This window comes from Rissa tridactyla, unplaced genomic scaffold, assembly GCF_028500815.1.
Source record: "Rissa tridactyla isolate bRisTri1 unplaced genomic scaffold, bRisTri1.patW.cur.20221130 scaffold_37, whole genome shotgun sequence".
Taxonomy (NCBI): Eukaryota; Metazoa; Chordata; class Aves; order Charadriiformes; family Laridae; genus Rissa; species Rissa tridactyla.
Genome location: NW_026529584.1, coordinates 271179 through 287214, shown reverse-complemented (window position 1 = coordinate 287214; position 16036 = coordinate 271179). Strand labels below are relative to the sequence as shown.

At 52.5% G+C, this 16036-nt stretch overlaps 1 long non-coding RNA gene across 1 annotated transcript; it reads right to left on the bottom strand.

Annotated features, from left to right (window-relative positions):
- Positions 1 to 1759: 1759 nt before the first annotated feature.
- On the bottom strand, positions 1760 to 4210 carry LOC128903494 (uncharacterized). The gene is made up of 5 exons (XR_008464100.1): positions 4082 to 4210; positions 3029 to 3064; positions 2865 to 2903; positions 2386 to 2454; positions 1760 to 1892 (listed from the first exon to the last, which is right to left on the bottom strand). It is a non-coding gene; the product is annotated as an uncharacterized LOC128903494 (long non-coding RNA).
- Between the last annotated feature and the right edge of the window lie 11826 nt (positions 4211 to 16036).

The window sequence follows — 16036 nt, the reverse complement described above, 5'->3', positions numbered from 1 at the left end:
TCCAGTAATGTTTTTCGGATGTTTTCCATCATGTCTTTTATACTTTCTTGGTTCTCTCCTCCTATTAGGGTATTGGTATACCGTTCATCCCTGTGAAACAGGAACCTCTGGTAGCACTTTAGCTAAAGCAGTATGAGCAATAGTGGGGGAATGTTTGTGTCCTTGTGGAAGTCGGTTAAAGGTATATTGGACTCCTTTCCATGTGAATGCAAACCGTTCTTTGTCCCACTCAAAGAGGGGAATCATAAAAAAACATGTCTTTAACATCCAAGGCAGCCATTCAAGGATGGGCAGCTCCTTGTATCATTGTCACAATTTCAGCGATACTCGGAACCGTGGCAGTCAGGAGTGCAGTGTTGGCGTTTAAGTTCATGAGCACGACTAGACTGAAGGTGCAGTCCACAATTAGTGTATCCAAATCATAATTCTGTTATGATTTGCCCTTTTTCTGTTACGATTTCTGTTACGATTGCCCCTTTTCACGCAACAGAATTTGGCGTAGTTGGCAGGATTGCCATGGATAAACTGCTGCAAAAATATGATTGTGCCCCTTCCCAGCCTGGGAAGGAGTGGGCCCAAAAATTTTGGAAGGATGAAGAAAAAGTGGTGGAACGTATTGAAGAGTGTCGGGCTTCACAAAAGCTCAGAGTGGAAAAAGGCACGGGTGTGATTTGTGCTGTGTTAGGCATCTGTTTATCCTGTGCACAACAAGAACCTAGGGAAACCCCTGCTCCTAATCTGATTTCAGCTGTTGAATGTGCAACACTGAAATCAGAGAATGAGGTGCTAAAGTCACCATTAGCTTTTCAAAAGGAGACAGGAGAAAAATTAAGAACTCAAGTTGATAAGCTTGGGAGTGAAAATCTCCAACTTAAAGGTGAAAATCTCCAAGTTAAAATGTTATAAGAAAGGGTGACTGGGCTCTTAGATAAAATGCAGCCCTCGACCCAGGTCCAACAAATACGTAAGTTAATGTGTTGTCCAAATTCTGGAACCCAGACTGGAGATTTTTGGTCTAATACTGAGGATGAGGAAGAAGATGAGGTGTTAGAACGCAAGGAGGTTTATCTTCTGCCAAAACCACTTTGCCCCTTTTCACACAACACCCCTCAACTGGTCTGTCAGGTATCGAGTTTCTTCTATCGCAGTTTAACAGCCATTTTGTCTGTCTTTTTATCCCCAAAATTACAAGGTCTCCCTCCCCTAGGTGACATGTAGTAGGATTTGGGTGGAGAGAACAGTGCTGCAGTCCTATAGGTTTAGCATGATCTCTAAAATCTTTGTTAGCATATACAAGGGTGGCAAGTTTAATATGCATTTCACAGGTAATGAGGCAAAGCTCAATTGTCCGGCACGGTAGCCTCTCGAGTAAAGGAAGAACTACACAGAGTCTCTGTTATCTTGAATTTACTGTCTTTGCTGAAGAAAAGCAGGGCTGTCCTGTCTCCACAAGACAGCTCCATTATCTTGTGATAGCCAGACAAGTCTTCAACCCCCTGGCTGGCCCAAGAGAGAGCAAAGCCAGCCTTAATTTCTCTTTGAGCACAGAGACTTCACCTCCTTATCCAAATGGCACCCCTTATCTGGGAGCACATGGTGGGTGGGAAGGGGATCGCCTTTACAGAGACACCCCAGGTGTCCGTGCTCCCTCCCTCCCTCTGCTCATCCTTGAGCTACAGCCAGAGAGGACCCAGGTGCCTGGGCACTGGCAGACCAGAGGGGACACGGACAGAGACACACACACAGAGCGTAGCTTTGCTGATGAGGTTTATTGATGATTAGAGGGAAATGGGCCAGGGCTTCCAGGGGATCAGGTGGGGTCATCCAGCGATGATCATCTCCTCATGCTGCTGGAGGGGGACAGGACATGGGTGTCACCATCAGTTCCAGGTCTGAAAGACAAAGCCCACAATAAGCCCCCCAGTGTTGGCCAAGACATGAGAGTGGCCTTGTCTGCAACGGTGACTCTTTGCAGAGGCATGGGGAAGGAGCAGGGAACTGGAGCCATCCATATATAGGAAGGACTGGATTTGGCTCTCCCAAGATCCATATGGCACCCAGAGGGCCTTGCCCAGTGTGCCATAAGCCTGAGAAGCCCCTAAATCTCCCAGATGCCTGCCCAGCCCTCACTGTGGTCCCTTGGGGTCTGTAGGGCACCAGAGGCTCTGCCTGGCCTGCATGGTGACCCTCTGGGTCCATAGAGCCCCACTGGGTGCAGGGAAAGGCATGGGGGGAGCTGCATCCAGCTCCCCCTGGGCCATGGATCATGTACAGTGCCCTCTCTTTCCCTCTCCCACACCCAAAGTCTGGCCATCCCAGTGGGCTCAGGGATCCCCCAGGGCCCAGCATCCTTTGTGGGGCTGGAGACTCCCTGATGCCGCTCACCTAGGCATGAAGGGATGCGGCCACACGTCTCTTGCGCAAAAGGTCCGCATCTACGTCAGGCAGAGGGGGCTGGGGAGAAATCAAGGGTTAGAGAAAGGTGTGGCTGCAGTGGGCTGTACTGGGAAGCAGTAGAGGGGAAAGCAAGGGGGTCCTTGGGGAAGGTGCCTCTGGGGAGAAATGGGGTACACGAGCTTGTGTGGTGGTGCACAGGAAGCAGCGGGGGTCCTGGGGAAGGGGCCCAGCTGGGTGCATGGCTGTGTAGTGGGGCATCGTGGGGTGTACTGGGTTGTAACGGGCTGGATGGGAATGGCATGGGGGCCCCGGGGAGGGGAGCCTGCCTGGGAAAAGAGTGGGGTGCGGGGGTGTTCTCTGGGGTTGCAGTGGGGTGCATTGGGGTGTACTGGGGCAGTCTGGGATGCGCTGGAGTGTGGTGGCCATGGAGGGGAGGGACTGGGGACAGCAGAACTCGTGGTACCCACCGCAGCCCTCTTTGATAGCAGACCTCTGACTAGTGCCTCCTGCAAAGAGAACATGAGACCTCACTGGTGGCTGGGGTGTTCCCGGTCCCAGCAAGGGACGGGAGGACCAAAGTGCCCACCTGTTCCCCAGTCTGGAGGCCCTCCAACTCCACCCAAGTACTTACATCCACGTCACTAAGTCCACTTCCTTCTAGGAGTGCCTAGGAAAGGAGAGCAAAGGGGTGGTCTGGATTGGGCTTGCTGGGGCTGTGGGTGTGACACAGGTGTCCCCAGTCCCCCCAGGCCCATGGCTTCCCCCTGGTGTGAGGGGGAAAATCCTTCCTGCCCCTCGCCGCTCCATGCCTCAAAGTTTCACCTGGGATACCTGTTCATGCAGGGAGCAGGGGTGGGGATGGAGACGAGGGTAGCGTGGGGAATTCAGGGCCTCCAGAGAGGATGGGGGTGGGGAGAACCCAAAGACGGGGCACTGGGGTGAATGAGGGGACCCCAAGGGAGTGGGCAGGGGGTGTTGAATGGACAGCACTGTGCGGGATGCAAGTTGAGGTAAAGGAATTCAAGTGGAGGGGATAGAGGGACTTCAAGCGAGGTGGTTGGTGGGTGCAGAAGGAAGAGGACTGCAGAGGACCAAACCAAGGGGACTGGGAGAGTGTTTGGGAGTGGGGGTTCAAGGAAGGTGATCTGGGGACAGTACTGCAGTGGAGAGGGTGAAAGGCAAAGGACTGAAGGGAAAGAGTGAAAGGCAGGCGTTGGGAACAATCAATGGAAGGTCATTTGGGGACGCTAGAAAGGACACGGAGGAGATCCCGGGGAGGTGAAGTCTGAGGGGACCAAAAGGATGGGCTGGGGAGGCCAGAAAGGGAGAGCTGTGGGGGCACCAAGACAAGAAATGGGTGGGCGCCCTCAGAGGAGTTTGTGGTGGACCCTCCCAGGGAGGCGACAGGTCTGACCGCTCACTGAGGAACTCGGGCTCTGGGCAGCAGAAGCTTAATGGTGGGGGAAGTGGAGGGAAGAGACAGAGTTGTGGGAGGGAGAAAGCTGCATTGCCCAGGGCTGGAGGTGCCTGGGAGCCTGGAGGAGCTCCTTGCTTGGGAAAGGGAGAGGCCAATTCAAGGGATTTTGTGCTCACCACTACGATTTCAATCTGCAGGAGAGCGGGTGCCCTGTTGCTAAGCCCCATCCTCAGCCTTGAGGCCCTCCCCATGGCGCTGGGGACTCACCTGAGCATCCTCCGGGGTGCACAGCAGGATGGTGAAGAGCAGGGCCACGCTGAGGACTGCGACCTTCATCTTCCTCTGCGGTGTGGTAAGTGCTGGGTGAAGCGTGAGAAGGTGAGGCGCCAATTTATTCCTCCCAGGACTCCTCCTTGTCCCTCCCCACCCCGAGAGCCCCCAGAGCAAAGCCAGGTCTGGCAGAGACACCAGCCCTGGCAACAAGCCCAGCCCTGGCACAGAGTCACCCCCCACCTCTGGCACTGGCCCAGCCACCTTCCCTGGCATCAGTCCAGCTTCCTGCATGGGGCAGCTGCATGGGGAAGTGCCCAGGCATCTGCAGGTGGCGAGGGGGCGGGCAGTGCACCCCTGACAGCTGGACACGCTGCGATGATGACCCACTGCTCCAAGGAAAAGCCATCCTCCAACAGCCCCCCAAAGCCACATCCCCCCATCTCCCAGTGCCCCTCGCCTCCCAGCACTGCCATCCCCCAGTGCCACTCAGCTCCCAGGCCCGTTTTTCCCTCCGGGACTCCCCCAGAGATGGCGCCAGCCTCAAGCTAGGGGTCTCTCCCCTTGAGTAAACGGGGGGCTGGGACAGATCCCTCTTCTTGGGGCACCCTGGACTGCAGGATTGGGGAACACTGGGAGGTAGGAGGGAAACTCACGGCATGGGCAATGAGGACAGCCAGATGACTGGGATCTTCAGTCACTGAAGGCAATGGGGAGCACTGCTGCATGTTGGGCACCGGGAGATGTGGGCTGGGCTTTGGGGAAGTGCTGCAGTTGTCGCAGTTCCCTGCTCCAGCCCACCCCATTTCCCTTGCACTGCACATTATAATCTGGTCCAGTTCCCAGCCACGTCCTCCCCAGAGCAGAAAACAGAGGGGAATATCCCTTGTCCTGGCCCTCACCATGCCCCTCCCTGTGTCCACCGTGCCCTCCAGACAACAGGGGTCCTACTCTGCAGAGCTTCCCCTGGATGGTGGGTCCCAGTGACACCGTCCCCAAGAAGGCTCTGGCTCATTCTGGGAGTTCCTGGCTACTTGGCCACTGGGAGCACTTGGCCACAACCCACCAAAGGCCCTTGTCCCCACGGAGCGTCCCTCCAATGCCTTCATCCTTGGCCGAGGCCAGTGCTGCCCCTGCGCAGGATGTGGCCATTCAGAGGGACACAATGAAATGGTTGCTTGTCCGCAGGCAGCCACCCAGAAGTAATTGTGGGGAAAGAGCTCTGCTGTCAGGAGGAGGGATGTTTGTTCCCGCAGCATCTCTGATAAGCCCTGTTTGCCCAGGGCCCGTGGCACAATGGGCCTGTTGAGTAAGATTGATGCTTCACAAGAGTGCCCAAGTTGGGGGAGTCTGGTGTGGGTTCAAGCAGCCTGGATGGCTGGGCTCCCTCCAGCCCTGGCAGCGAGGAGATCCAAAGAGGAGGGAGAGTAGGGAGGAGCAGTCCTGGGGTACCCCGCACGCCTGGGGTTCCCTGGCTCCCCTGGGGACAGGCTGAAGCCCGGAGGCAGGGACAGTCCTGAGGGAGCAGCCTGACACCTGGAGTGTCGCCGTCCTTCAGGAAAGCCTGGTGGCAGGGGAGTCCTGAAGGAGTGAGCCTTAGAGCAGCCGGGGTGATGGAGCTGTCTCCCCAGGGGCACTGCATCCCTGTCCCGCCCTTCCCCTGCCTGCCCGGCAGCTTTGCCTAGGGCTTTCCAGGGTGTTTTCCTTCACAGCCCCCCTGGCTCAAACATCACCACCCTGGGGGCCCTTGACAGCATCCTCTGACCAGAGAGGGGCAGGGCCAGTGTGGGACTCAGAGAACCGTAGAATGGTCAGAGTTGTGAGGGACCTTAAAGATCATGTAGTTGCAACCCCTCTGCCATGGGCAGGGACACCTCCCGCTAGACCAGGTTGATCAAAGCCCCATCCAACCTGCCCTTGAACACTTCCATGGAAGGGGCATCCTCGGCTTCTCTGGGCAACCTGTCCCAGTGTCTCACCACCCTCACAGTAGAGAATTTCTTCCTAATATCTAATCTATATCTCCCCTCTTTCAGTTTAAAACCATTACCCTTTGTCCTATCGCTACACTCCCAGGCAAAGGGTCCCTCCCCAGCTTTCCCGTAGTCCCCCTGTAAGTACTGGAAAGCTGCTATAAGGCCTCCCCGAAGCCTTCTCTTCTCCAGGGTCAACAGCCCCAACTCTCTCAGCCTGTCCTCACAGCAGAGGGGCTTGGAGCCTCCAACCATCTTCCTGGCCCTCCTCTGGACTCACTCCAGGAGGTCCATGTCCCTCTTATGTGGGGTCTCTCCAGAGCAGATTAAAGAGGCAGAATCACCTCCCCCAGCTTGCTGGCCACGCTTCTTTTGATGCAGCCAGGATGCGGTTGGCTGCCATTAGTGCTCTCTTCAAGGATGGCAGCGCCCCAAACAGCAGAGGGTACCTCTGTTAGCAGGGACACGCTCCTAATGAAGATGGGCATAGTTTGGATCAACAAGCTCAGGCCCCCCTGTTTTGCCTCCTGTAGGTGCACACATCTTTCAGAAGAGATAGAGAAAAGGACCGATATTTATTGATTTCTGCCTAACGAGAAGACCAGCACTTTTACGAGTGGTGTGAGGTAGCGCTGGGAGGAGGTAGAGCCAGGAAGGTCTCAGTCAAGAGTTTCGATATGTGTTTACTTGTTTCTTTCGGTAGCTGATAGTCAGAAGTAACCCCATGGAATGACCAGCAAACCCTCTAGCTGCACTGAGCAAGAGCAGCATGGAATGCGTTGGACTCCACACCTGTCCTGAGTTCATGGGACATCAATCTTCTGAGAGCAGATCCATGGATACTTTGTAGGGCTGGCACATTCCTCTGTAAACGCATCCTCACTTTGTTAAGTGCCACAGTAATTGAAGCTACCACGCTGTGCTTCCCACTCACCGTTCACTCCTAAACCATCCAGCACTCCATGTCACATGTCTGAAAGTAAAAGAGAGCTCCATTTTAGTCCTCTGTCTCTGAGGCTAATTTATTGTGATGAGACACAAGCTGGGAATCCAAGGATGGCGACAAAGATCTGGTGTAGGTTTTGGAGTCACTGGGAGGTTTTCCTGAGTTTTAGTGGATGCAAGGTGTCACTGCTTTTGTTCCCTTGATGATACAGACTGCTGTCACGGCTTCAAAGAAATAAAAATACAGTGAGAAGTGGTTCACGAGAACTGGAAATGGCTCAGCTTCTTCAGTGACATTCTATGTCGTGTTCAAGGATTCTAGGTATGATTATATCTTTACGGGCCACTAGTTATAAACAAGAGAAGTGTTGTGGGTCATCTGTGAAAAGATTTAAGGCAACTGACTTGAATACTTGCTTTGGAAATTGCCCAAAGAGCAGGCAGTCACCTGGAAGATTTTCACGTTGAGTGCTTCTGCTCTGTGTGTTATTTATTAGATAGGAAAGTTACCCAGTGTTGAATTCTTGATCATCTTTAAACATGCTGTGAGGCTATTTGTATTCTGAAGTTATTCTGAAAAGACTTGGTGAATTGTGCGCACTGTCGTAATGGAGGAATATTGACTTAGGAGAGGTCAAGGCTGCCTTGGAGATAAGCGCAAATGAGGGACAAATGCATTTGATAGCCACTCAACATTCAAGGTGCTATCCAGGAAGATCCCGTCTGCTGCTTGAATGACATCTGAAAGGACTCATCTCTGTGGGGACAGACAGACAGTGTGGGCCCTTTTTTCCCCACAGTTACATTTTGCTTCCCATCTCCCAGCACCCTCCAGTCTCCAGTGAGCCTCAGTACCCACGGAAGGTGAGGGGAAGGACAGGACTCAGCAGGGGGTCTCTGTCCTGCTGCCCCACTTTTGGCTGGGATATAGAGTTTACAAGAGGTTTGAGCCGACCACGTTAGAGGGAACTTAGAACTGTTCTATCTGTTTAACAGTTGCTGGTCATGCTATTGACTTACCTGTTCCGGACATTAGTTTCTCTGCTCTGTGCCGTGCTCCCTTTTTTGTTGTAGAAAGGTGGCGAAAGCGAGAGCAGCGCTCAGGCAGTGGGGAACGCAGCGGTGGCAAGGGTAAGTTAAGTTCTGCGGCTGGGCGCTGGATAGAGGCGAAGGAGGGTGTTCCCGGAGCCAGGGAAAGCCAAGGAAGAGCTTTCCGTGGTGGCATGACTGGCTGGGTAGCTGAGGGGAGAGCAGTGGATGTTGTCTACCCTGACTTTAACAAGGCTTTTGACACTGTCTCCCATAACATCCTCATAGCAAGCTTAGGAAGTGTGGCTCAGAGGAGTGGACAGTGAGGTGGAGTGAGAACTGTCTGAATGGCAGAGCTCAGGGGGTTGTGACCAATGGCACAGAGTCCAGGTGGAGGCCTGTAACTAGCGGTGTTCCCCAGGGGTGTGTACTGGGTCCAGTCTTGTTCAACGTATTCATCGACGAGCTGACTGAACGACAGAGTGTGCCCTCGGCAGCTTTGGTGACAACACGAAGCTGGGAGGAGTGGCTGACACACCAGAAGGCTGTGATGCCATTCAGCGAGACCTGGACAGGCTGCAGAGTTGGGCGGGGATGGAGGAACCTCATGAAGTTCAACAGTGGGAAGTGTAGGGTCCTGCAAGTAGGGAGGCATAACGCCATGCACCAGTAGAATTTAGGGGCTGACATGCTGGAAAGCATGTCTGCAGAGAGGGACCTGTGAGTCCTGGTGGACAAGAAGTTGCCCATGAGGCAGCAATGTGCCCTTGTGGCCAATAGTGTGCTGGGGCGCAAGAAAAAAAGTGTGGCCAGGAAGTCAAGAGAGATCATCGTGCCCCTCTACTCTGCCCTAGTGAGGTCACATGCTGCGTACTGTGTCCAGTTCTGGGTTCCCCAGTTGAAGAAAGACAAGGAACTACTGGAGAGGGTCCAGCGGAGGGCTACAAAGATGATGAAGATCCTGGAGCACCTCTCCGATGAGGAAAGGCTGAGAGACCCTGGTCTGTTTAGCCTGCAGAAGAGAAGACTGAGAGGGGATCTCATCAATGCCTATAAATATCTAGAGGGTGAGTGTGAAGAGGATGGACCCAGACTGTTTTCAGTGGTGCCCAGTGACAGGACAAGGGGCAACGGGCACAAGCTGGAGCACAGGGAATTCCATCTCAACCTGAGGAACAAGTTTTTTACTTTGAGGGTGCCAGAGGCCTGGAACATTGATGAAACACTGATGGAAGGCCTGTCTGCCTCAAGGAGCAACCTTGAGAGGTGTCCCAGCTCAAGAAGAGATCACCGCCATGCAACCATTCTGCCTGGCAGGCAGAGCTCAAAGAAGGCTCATTTAGCCTCTCATATTTATGGGATGCAGTGGTTGGCTTGTAGTCAAAGTACATGTGATGGAAAAAAACATGCATGAGACCCCTTGTACCCCAACTTTCTTTGTTCCTTGATAAATGAGTCTTGGAAAAGCCACCTGTTGGTCATGTAGTAATGTCATGATTGGTGTTCCAAGCTCCTGTGCATCGATGCTCACTGTGTCACTGTGCTCCTTTGTGGCTTTTCAGAGAACAGATTGGAACTAGAGAAGTTCTTGGCCCAGGTACGGCTTAGGCCTTTACCTCCTTTGGAGCCTGTACCAAACTACGGCTAGTTTGCTTAAGGCCTTGAGGGCACCCATCACAGGTGTGAGGATGATCTGGAATGGGGAAAAGAAGGAGGAAGAAAAGAAAAGGTTAATGCCGTGAGGTGTGCATGAAGGAAGAAGGAGCTCCTGGTGAAACTCAAACGCAAAAAGGAAGCTGAGGGTGAAAGCAAAGACGGGTAATCTAGGAGGAATACAGAGATGTTGTCTGAGAATCCAGGGATGAGGTTAGGAAAGATGAATCTGATAGAATTCTGACCAGGGATGTCAAAGACACCACAAAGGGCTTCTATAAGCACAAAAGTGAGGTACATCTTTAAGTACAAAGACTGAGAAAAGGGAGGCTACCGAAAATGTGAACCCACTGCTGAATCAAAGAATCATAGAATAGCTTGGGTTGGAAGGGAACCTAAAGATCATCTAGTTCCAACCCCCTCCCATGGGCAGGTACACCTCCCACCAGACCAGGTTGCTCCAAGCCCCGTCCAGACTGGCCTTGAACACCTCCAGGGATGTGGCAGCCACAGCTTCTCTGGGCAACATGGGCCAGGGTCTCACCACCCCCATACTGAAGAATTTCTTTCTAATGTCTAATCTAAATCTACTATCTTCTAGGGTGAAAGCCATTACCCCTTGTCTTATCACTACACGCCCTTGTAAAAAGTCCCTCCCCAGCTTTCTCGTAGGCCCCTTTAAGCACTGGAAAGCTGCTATAAGGTCTCCCCAGAGCCCTCTCATCTCCAGGCTGAAGAACCCCAGCTCTCTCAGCCTGTCTTCATAGGAGAGGGGCTCCAGCCCTCTGCTCATCTTCGTGACCTCCTCCGTCTCTGCTCCAACGGGTCCATGTCCTTCCTGTGCTTGTGGTCTCCAAAGCTGGACACAGTACTCCATGTGGGGTCTCATCAGAGTGGAGTAGAGGGGCAGAATCACCTCCCTCCACCTGCTGGCCACGCGTCTTTTGATGCAGCCTAGGATGCGGGTGGCTTTCTGGGCTGCCAGCGCACATTGCTAGCTTTTGTTGAGCTTCTCATCCACCAACACCCCCAAGTCCTTCTCTTCAGGGCTGTTCTCAATCCATTCTTTGCCCAGCCTGGATTTGTCCTTGGGATTGCCTCGACCAACATGCAGGACCTTGCACTTGGCCTTGTTGAACTCCATGAGGTATGCACACACCTACCTCTCAAGCCTGCCCAGGTCCCTCTGGATGATATCACTTCCCTCCAACATATCAACCGCACCACACAGCTTGGCGTCATGGGCAAACTTGCTAAGGGTACATTCAATCCCAACATCCACGTGGCCAACAAAGATCTTAAGTAGTACCAGTGCCAGTAGTGAGCCCTGAGGAACAACACTCATCAGTGGTTGCTGCTTGGACATGGAGCTGTTGACTGCAACTCTTTGAGTGGGACCGTCCAGCCAATTCCTTATCCACCGAGTGGTCCATTGGTCAGATCTGTGTCTCTCCAGTTTTGAGAGCAGGATGTCACACGGGACAGTGTCAAATGCCTTGCACAAGTCTAGGTAGATGATGTCAGTTGCTCTTCCCTTATCCACCAATGCCGTAACAGCACTGTAGAAGGCCACCAAATTTGCCAGGCATGATTTGCTCATAATGAAGCCATGTTGGCTGTCACCAATGACCTCCTCATTTCCCATGTGCCTTGGCATAGTTTGCAGGAGGATCTGCTGCATGATCTTGCTGGGCACAGAGGTGAGACTGAGCAGTCTGTACTTCCCCGGGTCTTCCTTTTTTTCCCTTTTTAAAAATGGGCATTATATTTCCCCTTTTCCAGTCATCAGGAACTCCACTGGCCTGCCACGACTTCTCAAATATGGTGGATAGCGGCTTTGCAACTTCATCCGCCAGTTCCCTCAGGACCCACAGAAGAATCTCCTCAGGTCCCATGGATTTGTGCAGCTTCAGGTTCCTCAGCTGGTCTTGGACCTGATCTTCTCCTACAGTGGGTGGTTCCTCATTGTCCCGGTCCCTGCCTTTGCCTTCTGCAACTTGGGCAGTGTGGTTAGAACCCTTACCGGTGAAGGCTGAGGCAAAAAAGTCAGTCAGTACCTCAGCCTTCTCCGTATCCTTGGTGACCAGGCTCCCGTTCATTTCCTGAGTGGGACCACATGTTCCCTAGGCTTTCTTTTTGTCACTGACATACCTATAAATGCTTTTCTTGGTATGCTTGTTGTCCCTGGCCACATTTACCTCTATTGGGCTTTAGCTTTCCTAACCTGACCCCTGCTGCTTGGACAACCTCTCTGTATTCCTTGCAGACTATCTGTCCTTGCTCCCACACCCTCTTTAGGCTTCCTTTTTCTGTTTGAGATTGTCCAAGAGTTCTTTGATCATCCATGCAGGCCTCCTGGTGTTTTTGCCCGACTTCCTCTTTGTTGGGATGTATCACTGCTGAGCTTGGAGGAGGTGATCCTTGAATGAAGGAGGTGAGCTTGGAGGAGGTGATCCTTGGTGAAGCAAGGCGGGGAGCCAGCAGAACTGCCACCTTAGATTTCCGAAAGGTGAACTTTGGCCTGCTTAGGAGCATGGTTGAGAGTGTCCTTTGGGGGACAGTCCTGAAGGGCAAAGGTGCTCAGGAAGGCTGGTCTTACTTCAAGGAGAAACCCTTAAAAGCTCAGGAGAAGGCCATCCCGAAGTCCCCCAAAACGAGCAGACAGGGAAGTAGACCAGCCTAGTTAAATAGAGAGCTTTGGCTGGACCTCAGGAAAAAAAGGAAAGTTTATGATCTTTGGAAAAGGGGGTTGGCTACTTGTGAAAAATACCAGGATGTAGTGAAGCTATGCAGGGTGAAAATTAGAAGGGCCAAAGCTCAAGCAGAACTCATCTTGGCCAGCACAGTTAAAGATAACAAGAAGAGGTTCTTTTAGTATATCATAGAAAAAGGAAGACTAGGGAAAATGTAGGCGCACTAATGAATGAGATGGGCGCCCTAGTGGTGGAAGACACAGAGAAGGCAGAGCTACTGAATGCCTTCTTTGCTTCAGGCTTTACTGCTAAAGCTGTCCCTCATGAATCCCAGGCCCTGGAGGCAAGGGCGAGGGTCTGGAGAGAGGAAGAGTTTTCCCCAGTAGAGGGAGATCAGGTTAGAGACCACTTGGCCAAACTGGACATCCATAAGTCCACGGGCCCTGACAAGATGCACCTGTGAGTGCTGAGAGAGCTGGCAGGTGTTATTGCTTGGCCACTCTCCATGTTTTGTGACAACACGAAGCTGGGAGGAGTGGCTGACACACCAGAGACGTGGGGAAGGAGCAGGGAACTGGAGCCCTCCATATATACAAAGGACTGGATTTGGCTCTGCAGGTGGCAAGGCGGTGGGCAATGCACTCCTGAAAGCTGGACACTCTGCAGTGATGACCCACCGTATCCATCACATGTACTTTGACTACAAGCCAACGACTGCATCCCATAAATATGAGAGGCTAAATGACTTCATGAGATTCCTCCATCCCCGCCCAACTCTGCAGCCTGTCCAGGTCTCGCTGAATGGCATCACAGCCTTCTGGTGTGTCAGCCACTCCTCCCAGCTTCGTGTTGTCACCAAAGCTGCCGAGGGCACACTCTGTCGTTCAGTCAGCTCGTCGATGAATACGTTGAACAAGACTGGACCCAGTACACACCCCTGGGGAACACCGCTAGTTACAGGCCTCCACCTGGACTCTGTGCCATTGGTCACAACCCCCTGAGCTCTGCCATTCAGACAGTTCTCACTCCACCTCACTGTCCACTCCTCTGAGCCACACTTCCTAAGCTTGCTATGAGGATGTTATGGGAGACAGTGTCAAAAGCCTTGTTAAAGTCAGGGTAGACAACATCCACTGCTCTCCCCTCAGCTACCCAGCCAGTCATGCCACCACGGAAAGCTCTTCCTTGGCTTTCCCTGGCTCCGGGAACACCCTCCTTCGCCTCTATCCAGCGCCCAGCCGCAGAACTTAACTTACCCTTGCCACCGCTGCGTTCCCCACTGCCTGAGCGCTGCTCTCGCTTTCGCCACCTTTCTACAACAAAAAAGGGAGCACGGCACAGAGCAGAGAAACTAATGTCCGGAACAGGTAAGTCAATAGCATGACCAGCAACTGTTAAACAGATAGAACAGTTCTAAGTTCCCTCTAACGTGGTCGGCTCAAACCTCTTGTAAACTCTATATCCCAGCCAAAAGTGGGGCAGCAGGACAGAGACCCCCTGCTGAGTCCTGTCCTTCCCCTCACCTTCCGTGGGTACTGAGGCTCACTGGAGACTGGAGGGTGCTGGGAGATGGGAAGCAAAATGTAACTGTGGGGAAAAAAGGGCCCACACTGTCTGTCTGTCCCCACAGAGATGAGTCCTTTCAGATGTCATTCAAGCAGCAGACGGGATCTTCCTGGATAGCACCTTGAATGTTGAGTGGCTATCAAATGCATTTGTCCCTCATTTGCGCTTATCTCCAAGGCAGCCTTGACCTCTCCTAAGTCAATATTCCTCCATTACGACAGTGCGCACAATTCACCAAGTCTTTTCAGAATAACTTCAGAATACAAATAGCCTCACAGCATGTTTAAAGATGATCAAGAATTCAACACTGGGTAACTTTCCTATCTAATAAATAACACACAGAGCAGAAGCACTCAACGTGAAAATCTTCCAGGTGACTGCCTGCTCTTTGGGCAATTTCCAAAGCAAGTATTCAAGTCAGTTGCCTTAAATCTTTTCACAGATGACCCACAACACTTCTCTTGTTTATAACTAGTGGCCCGTAAAGATATAATCATACCTAGAATCCTTGAACACGACATAGAATGTCACTGAAGAAGCTGAGCCATTTCCAGTTCTCGTGAACCACTTCTCACTGTATTTTTATTTCTTTGAAGCCGTGACAGCAGTCTGTATCATCAAGGGAACAAAAGCAGTGACACCTTGCATCCACTAAAACTCAGGAAAACCTCCCAGTGACTCCAAAACCTACACCAGATCTTTGTCGCCATCCTTGGATTCCCAGCTTGTGTCTCATCACAATAAATTAGCCTCAGAGACAGAGGACTAAAATGGAGCTCTCTTTTACTTTCAGACATGTGACATGGAGTGCTGGATGGTTTAGGAGTGAACGGTGAGTGGGAAGCACAGCGTGGTAGCTTCAATTACTGTGGCACTTAACAAAGTGAGGATGCGTTTACAGAGGAATGTGCCAGCCCTACAAAGTATCCATGGATCTGCTCTCAGAAGATTGATGTCCCATGAACTCAGGACAGGTGTGGAGTCCAACGCATTCCATGCTGCTCTTGCTCAGTGCAGCTAGAGGGTTTGCTGGTCATTCCATGGGGTTACTTCTGACTATCAGCTACCGAAAGAAACAAGTAAACACATATCGAAACTCTTGACTGAGACCTTCCTGGCTCTACCTCCTCCCAGCGCTACCTCACACCACTCGTAAAAGTGCTGGTCTTCTCGTTAGGCAGAAATCAATAAATATCGGTCCTTTTCTCTATCTCTTCTGAAAGATGTGTGCACCTACAGGAGGCAAAACAGGGGGGCCTGAGCTTGTTGATCCAAACTATGCCCATCTTCATTAGGAGCGTGTCCCTGCTAACAGAGGTACCCTCTGCTGTTTGGGGCGCTGCCATCCTTGAAGAGAGCACTAATGGCAGCCAACCGCATCCTGGCTGCATCAAAAGAAGCGTGGCCAGCAAGCTGGGGGAGGTGATTCTGCCTCTTTAATCTGCTCTGGAGAGACCCCACATAAGAGGGACATGGACCTCCTGGAGTGAGTCCAGAGGAGGGCCAGGAAGATGGTTGGAGGCTCCAAGCCCCTCTGCTGTGAGGACAGGCTGAGAGAGTTGGGGCTGTTGACCCTGGAGAAGAGAAGGCTTCGGGGAGGCCTTATAGCAGCTTTCCAGTACTTACAGGGGGACTACGGGAAAGCTGGGGAGGGACCCTTTGCCTGGGAGTGTAGCGATAGGACAAAGGGTAATGGTTTTAAACTGAAAGAGGGGAGATATAGATTAGATATTAGGAAGAAATTCTCTACTGTGAGGGTGGTGAGACACTGGGACAGGTTGCCCAGAGAAGCCGAGGATGCCCCTTCCATGGAAGTGTTCAAGGGCAGGTTGGATGGGGCTTTGATCAACCTGGTCTAGCGGGAGGTGTCCCTGCCCATGGCAGAGGGGTTGCAACTACATGATCTTTAAGGTCCCTCACAACTCTGACCATTCTACGGTTCTCTGAGTCCCACACTGGCCCTGCCCCTCTCTGGTCAGAGGATGCTGTCAAGGGCCCCCAGGGTGGTGATGTTTGAGCCAGGGGGGCTGTGAAGGAAAACACCCTGGAAAGCCCTAGGCAAAGCTGCCGGGCAGGCAGGGGAAGGGCGGGAC